The sequence below is a fragment of the Pteropus alecto genome, unplaced genomic scaffold (genome assembly GCF_000325575.1).
Source record: "Pteropus alecto unplaced genomic scaffold, ASM32557v1 scaffold111, whole genome shotgun sequence".
NCBI classification, from domain to species: Eukaryota; Metazoa; Chordata; class Mammalia; order Chiroptera; family Pteropodidae; genus Pteropus; species Pteropus alecto.
In genome coordinates, this window is record NW_006431915.1 from 5,915,187 (window position 1) to 5,921,174 (window position 5,988).

At 38.8% G+C, this 5,988-nt stretch overlaps 1 protein-coding gene across 1 annotated transcript in view; it reads right to left on the minus strand.

Moving 5' to 3' along the window:
• PTGR1 (prostaglandin reductase 1) overlaps positions 1–1,617 on the minus strand; it is a 26,413-nt gene extending 24,796 nt beyond the window's left edge. Inside the window, exon 1 of the mRNA XM_015599805.2 lies at positions 1,260–1,617. The gene's annotated coding sequence lies outside the window, so the exon portion shown is untranslated. The remainder of the gene's footprint in view (positions 1–1,259) is intronic.
• Between the last annotated feature and the right edge of the window lie 4,371 nt (positions 1,618–5,988).

Below are 5,988 nucleotides of genomic sequence, written 5' to 3' on the forward strand. Positions count from 1 at the left end.
GGTGATAATATACCATAAACTGATGAATATGAAGAACTCCATCCTTTGGCCCTGAGGTCCAAAATCAGATATTAACAGTGAAGAAACCATGACCTCTCCCCATTTTCTTAAGCAGGTTAAACATTTTGCCAAAGTCTAGCTGTATGGATGGATACGAGACATTAGACTTTCCTCTTTTTTATCTGAGATATTTGGCCCAAGTGATGACATCCAACTGTAACATGTCCTTTGTCATTTGGGGCACACAGAGTTTATGATTTCCTCTATTCTCTAGTGGAAATATTGCAAAGTAACCAAAGTAACAAGCATATACAATTAATGCCAGAGAACAAGATATAGAGATTTTGAAAAACATTTCACGCTCAATATCTCTAGTTGCCTATCCAATATGCAATCTCTCCTTCATTTTTCCTATGTACACACCCCAATTTTGTTCAGGGTAGCAGCATGCTCAGTTAAAGAACTCTGCTTTCCAGGCTTCTTTGTAGCTGGGGCATTGACCTAGTTATAGTCAAAAAGACATAACCAGAAATCTGTTGAGTAGAGCTTTTATGGAAGTTACTGATTAAAATGAAAAGTAACAAACTCAACAGACATGCATCTCTTGTTCTTTGTCCTTCTTCATGCCTGCAAGTTGGAGGCACTGCCTGGTGGTGCAACATTTTGTGACTACTGCCATCTGTAGAGAGTGGAGAAAAGCCACTCTCTACAGATGGCAGTAAACGAAGATAAAAGAAATCTGGTTTCTTGAGTAGTTGCCTGTGCCCACGACTTTCTACTTTGGACTATTTTTTACATGAGAGGAAAAAAGTGTTTTTTAAGCCATTGTGGTTTTCATTTCTGAAATCACTGAAAACAGCTCTGACCGCCTAGGAATGGAATAGATTAAACCTGTGCAAATGTGTTCTGGTGAGAATTTATCAAGTCCAGTTGATAAATTCTTTTAGTTGTAGGGAGGACTATCATGGCAATTGGTCAAGGTGCCACACCCCCAGTCCCCAGCCTGTGGGGTGAGAATTTCCAAAGCTCACCTGGCACATGTGGACTGGATTTTAGGGAAACATCTACAATTAATTACAACAATCCAGAGAAGCACATATTATTGTTATCTTCCTCAGAACCTCAGGAAACTGAAGTTCTAAGAGGTAAAAAATAAAACTTTGACAAGATGATATATCTAGTCAGTCAGTAGCAGGGTTGAGATTTGAATCCAAGTTAACATGCTCCACAGCCCTATACTTTTCAGTGTTCCATTTTACCTTCCAATACAGGTGAGATGGATTCCTCTTGCTGAGTTTTAAGTGTTCTTTGTATATTTTGATAATAGTCCTTTATCGGATGTATCTTTTGCATATATTTTCTTCCAGCTTTTGGCTTGTCTTTTCATTCTCTTGACATTGTCTTTTTTCAGAGCACAAGTCTTTTAATTTTAGTGAAGTATAGCTTATCAGTTATTTCTTTCATGGATCAAGGCTTTGGTGTTGTATCTTTAAAGTCACTGTCATACTCAAGTTGAGTTAGCTTTTTAAACTGTAATTTTATATTTTGCTTTTGAGCCACGCTTCTCTTACTCAGGCCTGCTTCCATGTACTTTCCCTTCTAATAAAGCTTTTCTTTTCTGCTGTAAAAAAATAAATAAATAAAAATAAACTGTAATTTTATTTTTTAAATATGTGTGCATGAAAGCATTTTTTTCCCTCCACTTTGAAGGGAAAGATTTTAATTTTGAGACCTCTCGCAATGTGTATAAGTTAATTGTGAGTGTACTTGCAAACTTGCAAATGTTACAATTAAGAGAGACTTCTATTATTGAATGAGAATGTGTGCTTGGTCTGTGACAAGTGAACATCAAATGAAATAAAGTTAAGTTTATGAAAGTTACAAGTCTATGCTGATACTAGAAAATTAATTGTATTCCATATGACTTTCCAATACTGTTTTATCAAAACTTAGAAATGCTGTAGAGATCAGTCCTAATTACTGGAATCCTAATACAGTTGTGATCAAGTTGCTAATCACTAAATACTATTAGCCTATAAGTCTACCAACTCACTGAAGTCATTTGGGTAAAGGTTATCTGTGAAGAAATTACTGTTTACTATGCTTATTCTTTTCTATACCTTATAAAAAAATTCAAAGTATAAGTAGATAATTAAAGAATGGAACATAGAGACTACATGTCAAATTTCCATCTGTGTTCATCTAATTTTGAAATTTGGACTAAAGGAAATAGAGGTAGAGTCCAGAGTTTAGGTAATAAGAATGTTTTGGCTTAAGATGTTACTATACTTAAATAATTCATTTACACTGGTTAATGCAACCCACCCAGAAAATTGTTCTAATTTATTGAATATGTTTTTACCTAAGCAGTTGAGCCCCAGGCAATAATAGCCCTCATCCCCACTCCTTGCCTGGGTTCTAGTATAAAATAGAGTAATGAATGATAAGATTCCATGCTTCCTCCAATACAGCCTTGGGAAAGAAAGTGGAAGAAAGTTCTGTTGTGTGGGCATGGATTGTGGGGAAACATAAATGTTTAGTCCTGCAGCTGCAAATAGTAGTACATCCCGTTCTTTGAAAAAAGTAAAACTTTCTACAAACACTGTTAGATTCAATAAGCTGTTATTATTTTCTCATATTGCCCTTATTTGGTTTTGGAATCAATATTATACTAACCTCATAAAATGAGTGGGCAGGTTTTTAAAGTCTTCTAATTTTCCTAACAGCTTGCTCTTTTCAGGAGAGACAATCTGATAACTTTTCAGTTTCCTCAATATATAGGCACGAATTGGGCATTTTATATATCTCTAGGAACTTCTGCATCCCATCCAAAATTTCCAATTTACTATCTATATGGTGGTTTTCCTAATATTTTATTCCAAATGCTGTTTCATGGACTTTCCTTCAATGTGAGAGATGTAGTGAGACCTGGGTGGGTCAATACTTTTCAAGCATGTTGTCCACCTCTCTGAGAAGGGTATTTCTGTCCAGGACGTAATCTCCCAGGACTAGTCTAGCATCGTACGCTTGTCTGGCCTGGCCCTTTCATGGTCCTTGCTGGCTTCCCTCTAGTTTGCCTTATCTTCCCTCAGAGCTCTAACCCAGGTTAGGCACACTCCTTGATGGTGCTGGCCATGGTTAATGCCTAAGAACGGTAAAAGGCTCTATGAGGTACAGAGCACAAGTAGTAGTAATTGCATGCTTAGTAGGTCCGGAATTTCCTTTTGGGATAAAGAAAGGATCTGTACTAGTTTGTATATCATTACAAAGGTACTTAATGCCACCGAACTGTACACTTTAAAATGGTTCAGTTGCTAAATTTTGTTATGTGTATTTACCATTTTATATATATAAAAAAATCAGTCTGACTTGGGGCAAGAGCCTCTTCTGAGTTTCTAAGTCCTTTATCCATTTATTCTTTCCTTAGCCCCAGAGCTAGTAGTGCCCTTTGCATTTATAGTTACTTTTAAATTTTTTATTGTGATAAATATAACATAAAAGTTACCACCTTAGCTGTTTTAAAGTGTACAAATCAGTGACATTAAGTACCTTCATAATGTTGTATAACCATCACCATGATCTAGTTCCAGAACTTTTCATCACCGCAACAATACAGTACCCACAAAGCATCCACTTACTACTATGTCTTTTGCTCCAAGAAGAGAGTGGGGTTGCCACAAGAGCATGATACCTGCGGCTGTGGTGAAGAAACTGGCTTCTGCTGAGAGCTAACAGCTGCTACCTATATGGTGGCCAAGACACTGGCTGGAGCTGTGTCAGTTTCCTAGGGCTGCCATAACAAACTGCCACAAAACGAGTGGCTTGAAAGAACAAATTTATTCTCTCACAGTTCTGGAGGTTGTAAAGTCTGAAATCAAGGTGTTGGTAGAGTTGGTTCCCTCTGGGACCTCTGAGAGATAACCTGTTCCATGCCTCCTTCCTAACTTCTGGTGGTTGCTGACAATCCTCAGTGTTTTCTGGTTTGCCATAGCATAACTCCAATGTTTTGCCTCTGTTTTCACAGGGTTGTCTTCCTGCATGTGTCTCTGTTTTCTCTTCTTAGAAGGACGTGAGTCATTGGATTAGTGCCCACTTCTTCTCTATTGTGACTTCATTTTAACTAATTACATCTACAAAGACTCTATTTCCAAATCAGGGCACATTCACAGGTACCAAAGGGTAGGACTTGAACAAATCTTTTTGGGGAGATACAATTCAACCCACAACAGAAGCTATCACCAGTGTGTTGGCAAAGAAGCTGGCTCCGAACAGGGAACTCTCATTATTGATCTGTTTACTCGGAGAAAAACATCTTTTTCCTTTTCCAGCCTTGCAGTGTGCCTCAGCACCGTTCATAGGCAGAATTTAGCATCTAGATAGGAAATGGGGAAACGCAGTCTGCAGAGTCCAGCTCCCCAGGGCAAGGAATGGTGGATTTACAGCTCAGAGGCAATAAATTAATAACAATCACAGACCAAAGTTCTGTCTGCTTTGAAGTGAGCCTTCCCTATACTAGTTTGGTCTCGACTACAAAGGTCTAAATCAGCTGTGGGACTATGACTTGGGATGGGAAAAGTCCAAATAGAGGAGACACTTAGGCTAAGTCCTGCAGGACATAGGAGCTTGGAGGGTGTCACAGTGGGGCAGAGATGATATTTTAGGTAGAGGGACCAGTATGAGTAAAAGCAGATTATGTGAGACACTAGATTGTCACAGACTCCTGGGAGCCACGCTAAGGTATTTGAACTCCAATCTGAGGGTGAAGTTGGGTAAGAATAACATGACCAGATTTGTAATGTGGAAAATTTTCTTTTTCTCAAGGCAGTATGGGCATGTCTTCCACTTGGGGAGGAGAACCCTGAACAGGTAGCGAGGAGCTTCTTTAAGCAGAGCTTGCAGGGAGGAAGCAAACTGGAAACCTCCAGTTAGAGCGCTTCAAATTTCAGTGAGAATCAGCAAATGATTCATATATAGAAACGACATGATCCAGTGTGGAGCTGCCTGGCATCTCAAATACAACATGTCTCACTCAAATAAATGCATCATTATACACCGTAAGTCTTCTGTGTTTCTTATTTCAGGGATGGCTTCTGGTTGCCCAATCCAGAAACCTGGGCGTTATCATGACTCATTCTTCACTTCTCCAGAACCAATGACTAATTAATTACTGCCCACTTTGCTTAATGTGTCTCAACCTTTCTCCATCCTTTCTCCATTCTCAGTGCTCCACTGAAACAGGCCTGTAACATCTTTTACTTGGATTCTTATAAATGTCTCATAACAGTCTTCCCGATATCTCCCAATTCATTTTCTAAGACAGAGTAATTGTTCTAAAATGCAATCAGAAGTTGTCACTTTACTACTTAAAAATTCCACACTGGTTTTCCATTGTTCTTAGCATAAAGAACAACTTCTTCGACATGGAATAAAATGACTCTTCACAATCTGGCTTTTTCCAGTTTTATTCCCTCCACTCCTCATCCCCACCCCCAGTCATAAATCTTTTTTTTCTTGAAAATCTTTTTTATTTTCTGGCCTATGTCTTTCCTCTTCTTGTTACTTACTTCACAACTTCCTTATCCCAAAACTCCTCCTTCACTCCCACCCCTCAAGTCATCCTCTATTTGTCCTTCAAAGTCAGTTTAGATTTTAATTCCTCCTGGAACTGACCTTAATAATTGACCCTGACTCTAATTATTTAGGGTTAAGTTACTCTCCTATGTGTTTCCATTAATTCTGTATCTCTCTCTTTCATATATATACATACATTTGTAGTGTATGGTATATGCTATATTGTCCCGACCCGCAGGACCTAGTTATTGCGCGGAACCCGAGGAGGACCTTACTGTTTAAGAAAGGTGGGCTTTTACCGAGTGGGGGAACATTGACCTGGTTCCTCCCGTGGGCTATGTGGGCCCACTAGTAATGGCTCTTGGTACCTTTTGGGGAGGAGAGGCAGAGCCGTTAGAATTGATTTTTGGTACCAAC